This window comes from Dermacentor albipictus, chromosome 8 (genome assembly GCF_038994185.2).
Source record: "Dermacentor albipictus isolate Rhodes 1998 colony chromosome 8, USDA_Dalb.pri_finalv2, whole genome shotgun sequence".
In the NCBI taxonomy this organism is placed as follows: Eukaryota; Metazoa; Arthropoda; class Arachnida; order Ixodida; family Ixodidae; genus Dermacentor; species Dermacentor albipictus.
The window spans coordinates 72367873-72385334 of NC_091828.1; the positions used below are offsets into that span (position 1 = coordinate 72367873).

General features: G+C 45.0%; 1 protein-coding gene across 6 annotated transcripts in view; it reads right to left on the reverse strand.

Moving 5' to 3' along the window:
* The window catches only part of LOC135920801 (uncharacterized), a 183680-nt gene that overhangs the window by 138944 nt on the left and 27274 nt on the right, over positions 1–17462 (reverse strand). The window contains exon 1 of one of the 6 annotated variants that reach the window (XR_010570321.1): positions 5212–5336. The exons of 4 other annotated variants lie outside the window; for them this stretch is intronic. The gene's annotated coding sequence lies outside the window, so the exon portion shown is untranslated. Of the gene's footprint in view, positions 1–5211; positions 5337–17462 lie in introns of those variants that run through there. One more of the 6 variants, XR_010570322.1, reaches the window with a different exon arrangement.

The window sequence follows — 17462 nt, forward strand, 5'->3', positions numbered from 1 at the left end:
CATCCACGGCAATTTGCCAATATCCAGAGTGAACGTCTATAGATGAAAAATAAGTGGCACCGTGGAGACAATCCAGAGCATCGTCAATGCGGGGAAGTGGATACACATCTTTCTTGGTGATCGTGTTTAGATGACGATAGTCAACGCAGAATCACCAGCTGTTATCCATCTTTTTGACGAGAACAACAGGGGACGCCCACGGACTGGAAGAGTGTTCAATAATCCCTTTGGCAAGCATCTTGTCAACCTCGCTATGGATAACTTGTCGTTCAGAGGGCGACACCCGGTATGGGCGTCTGCGAACAGGTACTGCATCGCCGGTATTTATCCGATGCGTCACGACCGTAGTTTGACGCAAAGGGCGATCGTTCAGATCGAAAATGTCGGACTAGGACTCGAGGAGGCCACGGAGCTGTGCGGCTTCTTGGGTGGAGAGGTCCTGTGCAATCATCTTTGTAAAGTCATCGGTCGGGGCTGATGCAGAAGGCGCAGAATGAGCAGTGGTCGAAGACGGCGCAACAGATAGAGCAGAAATGTGGCACTCGTGCGTTGGTGACAACGTGGCAAGAGACATGCCTCGAGGAACTACTTGCGGGCACTGTCCGAAATTTAGGATCGGAAGACATGTCTGATTGTCCGCAACAGAAACGATGGTGTGTGGGAAGGAGACATTGTGAGAAAGCAGGACTGACGTCGCGGGAGTGAGGACATAGTCTCCATCAGGTACAGGTGGGCTGGCTAAAACAGGGATGAAGGTTGCTGTAAGAGATGGCAGGCGTATAAAATCCGCGGAACAAAGCTGAGCTGGAGCTTGAGCAGGAAGGTCAATGGGAACAGGTAGGGGTAAGTCAAGTTGTACGACACCGGCGGAACAGTCAATCAGAGCAGAATTGGCGGACAAAAAGTCGAGCCCGAGGATCACATTGTGAGGGCAACGTTCAAGCACACTAAACAAAACGGACGTGTGGCGACCGGCGACACTGACACGAGCAGTACACATTCCAAGCACAGCCGGAGTTCCACCATCGGCGACCTGGAGCAGTCGAGTCGGAGCAGGAGTAAGTACCTTTTTCAAGCGCGTTCGAAGCTCCGCACTCATGATGGAAATTTGGGCTCCAGTGTCGATGAGTGCTGTAACGGGCAAACCATCCACGTCCACGTCCAGAAGGTTCCGATTAGTAGGCAGGGTCAGCAGAGGAATTTCAGGCTGGTGTTCTAGAACAGCGTCACCTCCAGGAGCTGCCCCAGTTAGTTTCCCGTCGGAGAGCCACGACGGTAAGCTGGGGATGGAGAGCGACGCAGCTGGGGCGAACGGGAGTGGCGACTATGTGGTGATGGCGATCGGCTGGTCGCGGTGGCTCGAGCGTTGTCAGGTACGTCTTCAACCTCGGTGGTGAGTGATGGCGGGCGAGGATTCAGTGGGGAGCGGCGGTAGGCGGGAAAGCTTGGTCGTGAGTGGGCTGGCCAGGAACTTCGACAGTGGCGAGAGATGTGGCCCACACGTCCACAGTAAAAACAGATGGGTCTATCGTCATGGGTGCGCCATTCGGCCGGGTTGCGATAGCTCGGATACGGACCGTATTGGCTCCGGTGAACAGGGGCAGAGGTAGCAGACGAAGCAAAGTCAGGACGGCTGGCGGAGCAGATGGATGGAAGACCTACATTCGCAAGTTCTTGGCGAATGACCGATTGAATGAGTCACACAAGCGACCGCATGTTAACGGTCACGTGATGTGCTGCGGGTGCGCGGGCAAGCACGCGAGGGCGTACCGAAAAGAACAGTGACTTGATGCACGCTGTCTTCCATCGCACCAAATGTTGTAGGACAGGTCAACGAACCCGCGCTGCCCCACATCCAGGCTATAAGGGCAGAGCGCACGTCTTCTTCTTCAGCGCAGCCGTTGGCGCGTGCGTGTACTAGCGCATACGCTGCCCGCATCTCGCTTGCTGGAAGCGATGATGATGCTGCCGCGAGGCAACGGGCAAGCCGAGATGGGTGCACGGAAGAGCTTGCCAGGTGTCGAGTTTTAGAGATCATGCAATCTGAGTTTTAGAGGCATCGCTAAACTGAAGTGGTGAACTCCAGCGGCCGTACGAAACGTCAGCTTTGGGAGAAGCGTGCCAACTTTGCGGGACCAGCGGTTGTCATTACGTCATCGTTGGGACAGTGAGTGCTCAGGGTGATCGAGTGACATGCGTTCGTGTTTGTCTGCCTGCGTGCCACACTGTGCTTGTTTATTAATGAAGAAAATGTTTAATGCAATGTAGATGGTTCGCAGAATTATTATGAATCTTCGAATATTCTTTTCATTGTATAACATATAGATATAACGAACAGTGTTTTGTTTTTCTAGCGAAACAGACATATTCTATTTTGTACAAAATGACGTGCCAGTGCAATTTCTCCCCAAAAACGCACTCAGCGGGTGGGTGGAATGGGCAGTCCTGGTCTCACGTATAAGGCCAATGTGGGCACCAAATATTTTGTTATAATAGCGAAATTGAAGAAAATAATGCGCGAGAATGCTGCGAGTGTATAGATATAGCAAGATTGCGTCGTTGTGAATTATTTATTTGGGCAGAGGACACAGCTACCAAATTAATTAGGAAGTCCACGCTGTTTGGTTGGTGTAAGCATCACAATATTTCATGTCTAGCGCTTCTCTTGGCGTTACCGCGGCCATGTGGCAAGGAACCGATTGTTCCAAATGGTTCGTGCGCCGCCTGGAGCCTAATACTCCAGAAGAAGCGGAGGCTTGAGCTTCACATTAAGATCAACGCATTGTCCGGGTTTCAGGCGGCTACCCAGACTACGTTTCACAATGGCCTTTTGTTCACACCTCTCGCAGCCGCTGTGATCGCGCCTTTGTAACTGCCGCGTGGCCAACCCGATTGCAATGGCGTCGGGAGCAGGGAAGTTTTCTGTGATGGAAATCGCAGACTGCACAGCGTAAATGTACATATTCTCCCTTCACTAGCACGAATGATTTTTCTGTTGCTCACCCTACCAATTCGCCGGCTACGCTATTAACCACGGTGAGACACGCTTGTGGCCTTGCCCCGTAATCGGAGACGGACAGATGGGTTCCGGAAGGATTCGACGTTGTACAGCTCTGCCGAGGGCTACCCAAAAGTTTTGCATATACCATCTACACACGGTTGTCCTAAAGAGCAATCTTTATCTGCACACTTTGTTGCCAAGGAAAGAAGGAAGGTTTGTGGGTGCAACAGTAAGCACGCTCAGACTAAAACCATGTTAAGCAATTGGATCTGTATTTCAGCGCCTATACTATTGTGTCACATTAAAAAAGGTTGAGGGTAATGCTGTCAGACATTTTAAAGGCATCAGTTTGAACAAGTTTTCTGTTTTACGAGATAAACTTCGAGGCGCCGGCCTTCAGGTATTTTTTGCTGCTAAGACGCAGAATGTCGATTCCACATAAAAAGTCATTGTTTCTTAAAACGCAATCTAGTAGAAAGTACGCACTCTTATCTCTGAAAGATATGACAAAAATTCGTAATATAAACCTCCCGTTTTTATTAGCAGTTTGAAAGAAGTTTCGCACTTTTTACCTGACAATGCGGAAGAAGGTTATATAGTATCTTATCTTTGCATAAAATATCCGTAATATTCCTCATCGCTTGAGGAGCTGCTTGCGAGCAGCAATGTATTGATGAGCAAGGTTCGGCGTCTTTACAAAATGCGTCCAATTGCAGTGTCTATGGTTAGCTACGCACTTTCCATGCGCATATGTGTGCTGAAACGAAGTGGAGTACATGCAAGGGATGGCGACCCCGTCAGTGCTTGCCTGGCACTTCCACTCTGCAGGCTCTGTAACCATCCTGCCGACCTACATCACTATATCTGGGCATGCCAATAGGTCGCGCGCACCCACAAACATGGCACCCACCCTGCACTCACTTCTGGTAATCAGTGCGAGGCCATGCTGCTCAGTAGCGACCCGGAGGATCAGCTGCGGGTCGTCCGGATGGCCGCTGACGTCACCAGACTGCACACACACACACACACACACACACACACACACACACACACACACACACACACACACATATATATATATATATATATATATATATATATATATATATATATATATATATATATATATAGTGTGTGTGTGTGTGTGTGTACAAAGACTGGCCGCCGTAAAAGGGAGGGGGGCGAAAGGGGCCGTCTCCCACCACTCTGGCTGCCTTTGACGCCATCAAGCACTCAATAAAGGTTATTTCTCTCTCTGCCTTCTCAATAACCTACTCATGGCGCCAAGTGACAAGGCACTGTTACGTGGTGTGAAGAGTAGCCTATTTTTTGCGCCGTGGTATATATGCGCTCACGTGTAAGAAAATATATAATGCCGTTATTTAGAGCTGATATGTGCTTTCATTATTCCTTTTCGTTTATTTCTTTTGAGCTACTTTACTATTCTTACGTGTATGTTCTATATTTCTGGTATGCGCTCGGTCCGTGTCTGCACAAATAGTATTTATCTGCTCAGGTGCGAAACGGTACCTCATTGTGCTGACGAATGAAAGAAAAAAGGAATTAAATCTCATGCGATTGTTGAGGTTAACGTGAAAATACCCTAAGCGCAAGAGAACATAGCTTATGCATTAAACTACCGCTGATAAATATAATGAATTGCTAATCGAATAAAACCTTCCTCAGCCATTCCTGTAAATTGAGAGCCCTGAATCATTCTTGTGTCCGAACAAGAACTTCTGAGTGGAGCACACTTGTTGTGTTGGTTAGTAAATTCTTAAGCGGAAACTGTCGAAACAGCAACAAATAATAATGTAAAAAATCAGCTATGTACACAACAAGGTGCCCTAGCCTGAAGCACTAAAATTACTGTCTGGTACTGACAATGTGGTACTCCGTACTATAACCGAAGTAGCAGTCAAAGCAGCTCTCTGAAATGCAGTACAAGCTCCACACTCTGGGCTCATGCATGGTTTGGAGAGAACTATCGTGCCGTCATAAATTTTTCTGTCGCGTTTAATTGGCGTTGCACTCCAAGATTACCGTATGCCCAAGTGCTGCTTTGATGAAGAAAACAAATACTGCGCCCAGTAGAACATTCGTGCAAAGATTCCAGCATAAATTTCTGAAACGTGCGGCAGCAAGCGGCATTTTTTCGCAGAGCGACTGAAGGGAATATACAGTACAGGCAGCGTCAGGAGCACACTTACCCTGCGTGAACACATCCTGCTCTGTTTCCAGCTCTATGAAATGCTAGCTGACAGGTGCAGCAATGCATAGAAAACAATTTAAGCAGTGGCTGCGAATTTTGTTGCTGTACCAAGCAGAATAGTACGTATCTCGTTTGTTCATGCAGTGAAGAAGCATTGTGCCGTCATTAAATCAGGAAGGAAAATAAAGAGGCAGCAGCACATCGCTTAAGCGGTTCGGACAATCCTCGTGCGAATAAAAGAAAGTAAAGTTCCTCAGACAACCCTTAGCCACTTATACGATTGTTCTCTCGCAATACAAAAAAAAATGATTTTCAAAGTATCGAAATAACATTGGCGCTCCGCGGCGTGAATTCATCGCTTGTTTCATTTCATTTCATTTATTGAAGCCTTAAAGGCCCGGAGGCTTTACATAAGGCGGGGGCATGGAATGCAGGACGAACTCTTCATCACGCAGAAGAAGGAGGGAAAAGAGGAAGAAAAGATAGAAGAAGATTAGAAAAGGAAACAACACTCGGGAAGGAACCGAGCTAGCAGCACTATCATCGAAATCACTGTGTAAAAAAAATGCTGTGCATGAGAATGAATCACTAACAAATAAATACTTAACAGGGGTCAATAGCAAGTGCATTTTTAACAAAACATTCTAAGTGAGGCGGATTGTTAGTTTTTCACGGAAAGTCATGTGGTCGGCGCAAGAAACAGTGCACTCGGGAAAAGTGTTCCACACCACTATTGCATTTGAAAAAAAAAAGGGGTCCTTCACCGAAGACGTGCGCCACTGAATGTGCGCGATTGGACAGCTGTGGTTTATGCGGGGTGAGATTCTACGCGGAAATTTTAGTCGAGGGTGTCTAGCTACTGGGTTGAAAGTAGAAAGAGTGAAGCATGCAGAGACGCGAGATGATACGACGTGTTTGGAGACTGGGAAGATAGAGTGTGCGTTTTAGTTCAGTTATGCTGGTCTTACTTGAGCAGTTTGACATGATAAAGCGTGCGGCACGATTCAGAATGGCTTATAATTCGTAGTCAACACGAAGAAAGGAAGTTAACCGAGGGGCCCGATTTTTATTAGTCATGTCATAAGCAGCCAACAAACACTGACACCAAGGACAACATTGGGGAAATTCCCCTATATTGTCCTTGTTGTCAGTGTTTGTTGGCTTCTTATGATATGACTTATAATTGGAAGGTGAAATAGGCTTGTGAGCGGTGCCAGATATATGAAGCGTACTCCAGTTTCGGCCGAACGTCTGTCTGATATGGAAGTTCTTTAATAGCGGGCGATGCAGATTTCGGATTGCGACGCAAAAAAATCAAATGTGCGCGAGGCGTTTACTCATATGTTTCAATGTGAGTAACCCATGATGATGACGATGTCAAGTGAACACCTAGATACTTATAGTAGTCTGTTCGTGGTATTTTAGTTCAACCTGTATGGTACGCGCAATTTGTGATGCTGCACTTACGGGAAAAGGATATTCATTGGCACTCGTTAAGGCTAAGAGGTATGAAACATTTTTCACACCATGAACGACAGTGTCTATGTCTTTTTTAGGTCAGTGGAATCACCAGAGTTATGGATGGCGTTGTAGGTGACGCAGTCACTAGCAAAAAGTCGAAGTCTAGTTTTTGTGTTAGATGGCAGGTCTTTGGTAGAGATTAAATATAACAGGGGGGATAAGCCTGCTCCCTGGGGGACACCGGATGCAACATCAGAAAGGTGTGAGTCATGACAGTTAGCGGATGTGTATTGTGCGCGTCCTTTTAAGAAATGTTTGATCCAAATAATCAATGATGGGGGGATTCCACGAGTACATAATTTGGCAAGTAGGTGATTGTGGGGGACATGGTCGAAGGCCTTCGAGAAGTCTAAGTAGATGGCAATTTGTAGGTGATCATCCATGTGCTGCAAGATTTCATCGGTGAATTCAGAGAGCTGACTTTCACAGGAAAATTGTTTTCTAAAACCATGCTGATATGAATAGAAGAAGTTAATTGATTCAACGTAGTTCTTTAGATTGGTTGCTATGATATATTGTAGCAGTTTAAACGGGATACTTGTTAGAGAAATTGGGCGATAGTTACATGCTTTTGTTGAATCACCAGACTAATGGACGGGAATGACTTGAGCCTTGTTTCGATCGTGGGGAACTTCACCAGTACAGATTGATTGTTGGAAAAGTAAGCTAAGTATTGCGCTTGACAGGGAAATGATGTCTTTAAGTAATTTGCTGCTGATTTGATAGCAACCAGCCGAGGAGGATAATTTTAGAGCGTGTATTAGCCCAGCTATTCCGTCAGCGCTAATCTGGATATCGGGCATTGTGGTCGGCGAGTGTTGTCGTAATTCGGTAGAACTAAAGTTTATAGCAGGGGAAAATAACTGATGTGAAGAAGTTGTTAAGGAATGTAGCACATTCTTCAGTTTCAGTTAGTACGTTGTCGTCGTTTGATAGCTGGAACTGAGTTTGGCGCTTAGGCGGGGAGATAATCTGAAAGAATTTACGAGGGTTAGACTGAAGGATTGATTGAGTGTTACATCCTTTTTGCTACAAAAAAAAAAAACAATGGGAAACGTTGCAGGCACGAGCACAAGCAGCGTACAACAGCCCATACGGTCTTTCGACCTCTCATCAAATTTTAAATTTAAAGCCAAGAATTCTTTCTAAGAGTTGCTGTTGCTTGGAAGCGCCTACTAAATACACAGAATGGTTACTTCGATAAATGTCATACGTTTCTATGTATTACCTGTTCGAGGCTTCCAGAGATGCTTTTGAGACAATAAGAAACAGTTTAATTTTGTATGCATTCATGGGAGTATTGTCCTCCAACATATTCTATTCTTGGTCATCCACAGTTGTTTTCCTTCACACGTGTGGTGAAAACGCCGCAGTTGAATTTAAGGTTTCCTATCAAGCCGTTTTGAGCGAGGCCGTCCCGACTTGAATAAATATCCCTTGAACCGTGTTAACCCCGTCGGGGGGATTAAATGTCCCAAATTTTGTGAAAGTGGGAAATTGAAGTGATATTGACACGTGTACTTATATTTAACAGGCGACCACGTTTCGCCGCCTAACAAATGTTATCGCACAGCCCGGGACGCGTCTGCATGTATCCGAAGTTTCTGGAAAGTTATCGATGCTTCCATCCGCTGTGTTGTCGCCGAACCTTGTGTTATCTGATTTCATCGCGTGACTCGAATGTTGTAGAACTTTGTGGAAGGCATGCGGGTCCGAACGATTAGTCTGGAACATTCGATGACTGCTGTATAAAAGCCGACGCACTTGACCCGCTGATCAGATTTCCGACGATCGCCGACCGTGTTCGCCGCTATCGTTGTGCTATAAGTGTAGCCTGTTTTTGTGGGCACAGGTTCGCCCAATAAAAGCTAGTTTTGTAGTTTTGTATTCCACCGTATTCTTGCTTTCTTCACCGTCTACTACCCCGTGACATCTGGTGGAGGTGCTTTTCGTTCATGTACCGGACGCCCCCGACAAGCCGTGATCCAAGCCCGGAGCACAAAGAGAACACCAACGTAGTCCCGGAGCATCGAGCAAGCCGCCGTCTTCAACAGCTGCCCCCGGAGCACGGACTTCTACCTGAGAAGACCAAGAAGATTGTGGACAAGGCAGCCCCAATGGCAGTCCCAGCGTCCCCCATCGTGCTGCAGCAGCCCAGGGAACCTCCGACGTTCCGCGGATCAACATTCGAGGACCCGGAAACCTGGCTCGAAACGTATGAGAGGGTCGCTAAGTTTAACAGTTGGGGCAGCGACGACAAGCTGCGGCATGTCTATTTCGCATTGGAAGACGCCGCCAGGACGTGGTTCGAGAATCGAGAAGCCACCTTAACGACGTGGGACCTTTTCCGAAGCGGCTTCTTGCACACGTTTACAAGCGTCGTGCGAAAAGAGCGAGCCCAAGCTCTACTAGAAACCAGAGTGCAGCTGCCAAGCGAGACGATCTCAATCTTCACGGAGGAGATGGCCCGACTTTTCCGGCACGCCGACCCGGAAATGTCGGAGGAGAAAAAAGTTCGCTTCCTGATGCGCGGCGTCAAGCAAGACCTTTTCGCCGGACTTATTCGTAACCCACCGAAGACTGTGGCTGAGTTTTCTGCAGAGGCATCGACGATCGAGAAAACTCTGGAGATGCGCACCCGGCAATATAATCGCCAGGGGCACACGCCGCAGTATGCCATCCAAGGACTAGGTTCGGACGACCTTCAAGAGACCATCAGGGCCATTGTGCGCGAAGAACTGCGCAAGGTCCTGCCTTCGTCGCAGCCTCAAGTAGCTTCGATCGCTGACATCGTGAAAGATGAGGTTCAGCGATCGCTTGGGGTTCCTGAGGTGCAACCTCAATTACTGCAGCCCCAGCCAGAAGCGATGACCTACGCCGCCGTCGCACGCCGTCAAGGTCCCCCTCCGCGACCACGCCAGGGCCCTGCAACGACGCAATTCCGTCGTCCGCCGCCGCCGCCGCCAGCACGCCCACCCGTCGCCCAGCGCACCTACGCGAGGAAGACGGACATTTGGCGAGCCCCCGACCACCGTCCGCTCTGATATCACTGCGGAGAAGCCGGCCATGTGTATCGCCGATGCCCATACCGGGAGTTGGGACTGCGAGGTTTCGCCGTCAATGCTCCGCGCCCGCAGCGAGGTGAACGCCCTCGCGATATCGCCGACTACCTCGCCGCTACTCAGTGGAGCTCTCGACGACCGTCGCGTTCGCCATCACCAGGCCGCTACCTGTCGCCGCAGCGCCGACCATACACTGGCCCAGCCCGGGGCCGGTCAGCGAGCCCATATCCGGAAAACTAAAAGCAGCAACCGATGGAGGTGCGGTTGCTGTTCGTCGAACTGACGAAGATCCTCCGCCGCCGACGAAGACGACGAAGAAACCATCTCGACGACCTAATGATGACACGCCGCCGTCCCGACGAAGTCGGGAAGCCAAGACTACACCGACGAAAGACGACTTTACGACGAGACGTTCCAGCTTCAGTTCAACACGACGCAGCCGTGATGCGACGCCGAGACCTAACTGACAATATAGCCAGGGGAGCAGCTGTAATATCACAAATTGACCGAAAGAAACCTGAAACATGGTTTTCATACTACTTGCAACGCAAACTGTGGTAAATGCGATTCTTTTCGATTTATAATCAGTTCAAAGGCACCAACTTGCTATTTAAATGCTAACACAGTTTCATTTTTCATGTATTCATAAGAATACTGTCCTCCAACATGTGGTCCTCTTGGTCAACTACAGTTGTTCACATATATAGTCAAAATGAAACTACAGTTGAATTTAGCGCTGCCGATCACCTCTATTTCAGCGAGGTAGTCCTTACGTTTCAATAAATGTCATTTGTGCCGTCTTAATCGAGTCGGGACGATTAAATGTCCCGAATTTTGCTTTTGTTTTATTGTTATAATTACTGACAAGTCATTTGTAGATTTTTCTCTTTTTCATCTTTTTGCGTTGTCACAAACATAAATGTCGTTGCTTACTGCTGTGGTTCTAGCTATGTTGTAGGCTCTTGCCATTCCCAGTAGCGCCTATTTGCTTTAGCTGCAGTTTTAGTCATGTTGTGGGGTCTTGCCTTTCATATTACCTCTATCTAAATCTATTGGTAGCTGTGTCAGCCGCATTGCTACTGGAGCTTTCTTGTTGTGCATAGTGACATACTAAGACTAGATAAATTCGTGCAACACTGTTTACATACAAACTGGTGGTGACTCTTGGAACAGGAAAGGTCAATAGTCGATTGCCCCTCCCTCTTTTCTTATCCCCTTACCCCTTTCCGACTTCTCTACTCGAGATTTCTAACGCTAGTTAGGTTGTAAGTGATTTCAAAGTTACACATGCCGTGAAAATCTAAACCTTGAGAATGTATTAATACGGAAGTGTTTTTCGGGAGAAACTACTTGACTATAGCCATGACACGAGGACCTCAATTATATTGTCGAGCTTTCTGTTTGCAGGACGCTTCATGACGACATTTAATAAACAGTGCCTCTTTTTTATTTTGATACATGTTTCTAAAAACAAATAAGCCATTTTTAGAAGTGCGATATAAGCTTGAAAAGCTAGTTTATTAGGTAGAAATTTCAGTAACAAAGAGGAAGGAGACATTATTGCGCGTGAAAAATGAGCGGCGAATAGCAACAATTGATTATGTAGCTCGGAAGGAAAAGCTGTGAGCCTTAAAGTGCAAAAGAATTCAACTACGTAGCTTAGAAGGCTTCACAAATTGTATACAGCGTTGAAGGTGACCACTCTTCTTTCAAGAAATATTGTTACAGATTATATATATATATATATATATATATATATATATATATATATATATATATATATATATATATATATACATGTGTATATCATGATAAATTATTTTTTTATTTATTTACACCATCTTGGCGGCAAGGCATTAACGAGGGACGTGGGTTCAGGCGGACAAAAAAATATAATACCGCAACAAATTATTTCTCATTATACCATGGTACCTAGTAGGTAATTGCAGATCAGTCAGTGCGTAACAAGGAATAAGATTTACATGTGTACAATATTGCCTAGTGTTGCAAAAAATGAAAAAAAGGAACCTATTCCGTAACTAAGAAATTGAGGTTACACAGCCCTAGCTAATCTTCCTCGAAACTTGAGAATATTAGTATTGTTTAGGGTTTCTGTGTGAAGACGATTCCACTCAAAGGATGTTCAAGGCAAAAAGAATGTAAAGAATGTCGGAAAGAGTGAGTGGAAAAAGACTTGCCGACCACTTTGCAGGTGATCAATACGACGTGATATACGCCGTGATGAAAATATCTTGGTGTTCATGTTGATGTGGATATTGAAGATATACTTTGGGGAAAAAGTGTTGTTCAAGATTTCCTCGAGTGGCATGCATTATGTCAGATGTGGCTGAAAAGTTAATTTTCGGAGGGTAATTACAACTATACACAAGCGTTATACTGAGGATTGAGGTATCTTGGAAGTGAGAGCAGTGACGCTGGTTTTCAACATAGAGGAAATTGGGTTCAGGCATAAATAGTTTAGGCCAATTTCGCTCACGTCTATTTGTTGTAAAATGCTCGAACATATAATAGCTTCTCATATATACAACCATCTGGAATCAAACAACTTTTTTTTTTCACTAATCAGCACGGGTTCAGGAAGGGTTTGTCATGCGAGACACAGCTTTTAGAATTCACGACTGACCTGCATTTACACATGGACCATAATGTACAGATTGATAGCATATTCCTTGACTTTTCCAAGGCGTTTGATCGCGTAGCCCATTGCCGCCTAATTTCAAAGTTAAATGCACTAAGATTGGATTCACTGACACTAACTTGGCTCCGGAACTTTCTTTCTAATCGCCGACAATTTACTATCGTTAACAACCTTTCTTCGCCCCTTTCCTATGTCACTTCCGGCGTGCCACAAGGTAGCGTTCTTGGGCCGCTACTATTCCTAATATACATTAACGATCTTCCTAATAACTTAACATCCCGAGTGCGAATATTCGCAGATGACTGCATTATTTACCGCCCTATAACCAGCCCCGATGACCACCTCATTCTTCAAAACGACCTTCATCGCATATTCGATTGGTGTAACACTTGGTTAATGAATCTTAATTCGTCTAAATGCAAAGTAATGTCTTTCACCCGTAAACACTCAATCTCATCCTTCCAATATAACGTAAATAATAACCCAATTTCTGTAGCTACTTCCTACAAATACTTAGGCATTAATCTCTCACCAAGCCTTTCCTGGGCCCATCACATTACTACTATATGTGCTAATGCTTCCAAATCACTGGGGTACTTACGCCGAAATCTACGTAATTCGCCCTCTAACATCCGTAAGCTAGCCTATCAGACGTTTGTTCGCCCCCAGCTCGAATTTGCCTCCCCAATCTGGTCACCCCATCATAACAACCTAATAAGCTTATTAGAATCAATTCAAAATAGGGCCGCCAGGTTTATCTCGCGTAACTACACTTACAATTCAAGCATCTCACAAATAAAACTTGATATTTCACTTCAACCACTAAGTACTCGACGCGATTTTGCACTCATATCATTATTTCACAAGTACGTTCATGCGGATAGAAAATCTTCTTTACGGCTTGAAGTCGCACCTTTCACATCTCACAGATTACATAATCACCTCAGCTTCACACGCATCTACGGGAACACGCATGCATTCAACTGGTCGGCGCTTCCTCGTGCCATTCGATTGTGGAACGCTCTTCCTGATTTCATCGTCTCCGAACCTAATCCCGATAAATTCCGCCAGCTCATCATTTCATATTCCACCGCGCAACTTCAATAAAGTGCACGATGCTTTTTTCCTTTCTTATTCCAGTTATGTGCTCTCTTGTTTATGAGCTCATTTCGCTTATTATTCTTGTATTCTTTAGTATTGTTATTATTTGTACTAGAGTGGCAACATTATTTTTCATTGTTTATTAAAGAAACTGTATCGTTTGTTTTTTTGTAATATGTACACTCCAGACCTTGTTATGTTGTACAATGCTTTTAATACTTGTATAAGATAGGCTTATAGTTTTTCACTGTCAATTAATAATGTATGTCTATTATGCTTTTATATGTTCTATATACTCTGTTAATCTTATTGTAACGCCCCCCTTACCCAATGCCTCATACGAGGCCTGTAAGGACATTGTTAAATAAATAAATAAATAAATAAATAAATAAATAAATAAATAAATAAATAAATAAATCGTATCCGACAAACGTATGAACTGTGCGCTTCGGTTGCAAGCAATCATTATTCTACTACGGCCGCTCAACAGAAGCAGCTGCGCTGGAAATTTTGCTGCGATTACGTGAGGTCGCAGCAAAACAGGAACGCAGGAACGTTCGATGAGTCATGTTTACATAGCCAACGCGTCTCACCCGTAAATCATCTTCATCATCAGGATCATCATCAGGATCGCCGTTATCGTTGCATGAGTCTAACTTCTTTTTGTGGGCACAAGTTCGACTAATAAAGAGTTCTTTACGTGACTCTTAGATGCGCCATGGTCTCATTTTTCACCGCCAAAACAAGGAGACAATATTACAGTAAGAACAGCTCAGGTTGCCTTTTACGATTACATCCGTAAATAAGGTTACCCTTATAACGACCTCTTCTGTAATTGATTTTATATTGTCATTTTTAAGTTACTGCACCGGCCTCGTGAACGCTGTAACATGACAATCACCATGATCATATCGCTCTCGCAAGCCTGATTGTATTGAAAGGCATTCTGGCCCACAAAGTTGAAATAATGAATGCATGTCTCTATTACGTAATAAAGCAAGCACGAAATCACGAAAAAATGGCTACATTATATATTATCGCTTCATAAGCAACCCCAAGCGTGCAAACCTTCTAGCGTAACAGCTTGTGATATTCAATGGTGTCAAAGAAAACGCAATGCCTACGTTTTTACCCAAGATAACGCACACTTATCAAGGTATATATATGCCGCAAGAAGATCGGAGCGGGCATTCAAGCACCGTGCTGGAGCACGAACAGAATAGGTACATGAGAACGAGAGAACCAGGCGCTTGAGAGTGGATGAACCGTTTGTAACTTGATACTGTGGCATCTCCATCTGCACGTCTTTTTAACCGTTCCGTCCCGTTACACAATAAGACCGTCCTTTGTCTGGCTCTTCGTTGAGCGAGCTCTCAGGTTTCTGGCTAAGTGTGGGGTGAATATGCTCCGGTTATTGTTGGTGACAAATAGTGTTTTGAGAGAAAGTTAGCTGCTTCAAAGTGAGATAGTGCCACAGATGGCAAAAAGTTCCTCAGTGTACCGCTCGAAGCCATCTCCGCCTTGGTCGGCTGCCCTACCACCTGTTCAAATGAATCGCGAGTCTTTCTTTTGTAGTGGGGTGAGCAGCATTCTTGTGGCACTGGTGCCTGTGCATGGAGGAACGATCTGGCTCAACAACCCGAAAGCAGTGCAGACGGAGCGTCGGGCAGCCACGAATCACTACTTGCACCGAGCTGATGTACTACAGTTTTACGGAGCTGGGATCGTTGGCTGTTCGGCAGACCAGGCATGCGTATATAAATTCCAGGAAGATTCACAGAATGCTTTAATAGACTTGTATCCTTAAAGTTAGCGCAAAAATTGCCCACTGTTAGTGCTCAGCCAAAAACCTGTCACTCGCAGGAAGGTGGAGTAATTGATACCACATTCCACATGCAGCAAGTCAAGCCTGTTCCACGTTTCTCAAGCAGAAGATTACGCGCGCAGATAGTTCTGATTCTCAGGCTACCTCAAACATCAGAATTGACGTGCGGGCACAAAAACAGAGGCGCTCTCTCCTGGACACTACTAACATACACCCAATTTCCGAAACCTCCCTAGATTCCCTCCCTAAATTCAACTCGTTCACTAACTCAAAAATCCTCCCTAAATTCAACTCTACAGCCAATATTTAAGAGCAACCTGTTGCCTCTGCGTTGCTCTAGTAGAGGACACTACAGAGAAACTGCAGTTCAACATTCGCAGCTTTTGCCGATTTAAACCTTCCATTTCTCAGCTTAGTCTAGATGTAATTTTACTGCAAGATGTTTGGTTATCCGCAAAAATAATTTTGCTTGCGCGATTCTAGGCCGTTTCGCCTACATCACGCGGCTAAAGGTAATTGTCGTAATTATGGTAATTATAGTCTCAAGCATGTTTTGCCACAGGACAACTATGTCACCCCAGCTGATGCCTCTACAATGTTAAATTCTAGCCGTAGAAACTATTCGCCCTGAAAATACGCCTTTCTCTTTAGTTATATATTCTTCCCTCCGGATGCGCAGGATACGCACCCACTTGACACAATTCTCGTAAACTGCGGTAAAAAATTATTGTCAGGACACTTCTACTCACATTACCTGTCATGGGGATCGAGATCAAACTAGTGTGGAAAGCGTCTATGGGACTGGGCCACGACTAATAACTTTTTATATCAGAATTCGGGTTCGGTTACATTTATTCGCCAACAATTTAGATCTGCGCTAGATCTTACACTTTTCTGTCCATGTCTTTTGCTATGACCATGGAAAACGGTGGAAACTTGGGACAAACAGTGGCCATGTTCCCGTTTTCCAAAAGGAATAGGTGCACAGTCGACAATGGTGGTTCTAATGTGCTATCTTGTAGATTACCATAAATTTAAATATAATTTGCGGTCCAATTTCAAATGCATTAATGTTATTCATTGAATGCTGATGATATTTACTCACTTTTGGACGCGTCGTTAGGAAGATCAGAATTCCAGTTAAAGCATTCAAAGTGCCTATATATAAAAATTAGTGCAATGACTATTGCTCGCGGGGCTGCAAGCAATGAAAATCCACATGTAAATAACTCATGCATATCTAGTCTTCAAAGAAATGGGAAAATAAATATTTATTGCTGGAACACTGAAAAGCATGGCATCTAAGGGAAACGATTATCACAGTATCTGTTGATTTCTTTCAATGTAAAACAAAATAAGTGTGCATTTTTTTTTGCTTCGGTTTCTAAGATCCAAATAACTTATTCCGCATTCCTTGAGCCTGGAGTCGATCGTTTTGATCATACTTGAAAAAGCTGACTCTCTTGATATATTGAAGAGAGCTTTGGAGAACTGACTCGCGACCTACCTTCCTTCCTCTACTCAGGGACAGGGCACACTAGAAGGTCTGGAAGAGATTGCTTCATCAGAATCGTCCTATGTTCTTTCTAGTTTACCAGCTGGAGCCCCAGGTCCCTATGGACTCACTACTAAGATGTTTAAAACTGTGTTTGACGGGGCTCCTTACGTGTTCTTCGGTGCCCTAACTTATTCTATACAGCATGCATGGATCCCTTTTTCGTGGAGAATTTCAAAAGTGATTCCACATCCTAAATACCAAAATGAAGCTTATGTACTAGACAATATGCGGCCTATTTCTCTAACACCAAATATTGCAAAATAATTTGAAACAATATTGTTACGAAGCGAGGAAAGACGACAGAGGACCAAAATCGCGGGACGCTGGCTGCTGCGTGTTGTTGATGGTTAGCCATCTTTTCTTCTGTGACTCATTTTGTATATATATTGTAAATACAGTCTTTCTTTGCTCCCAACATTCCCGTAATATATTGGTGAGAGGTGCGAGGTACCACGACTTGAAACGGATTGCCACTGTGAACGTTGCATCACTGTCCGCACTATGAATGATGGTGAGCACTCGG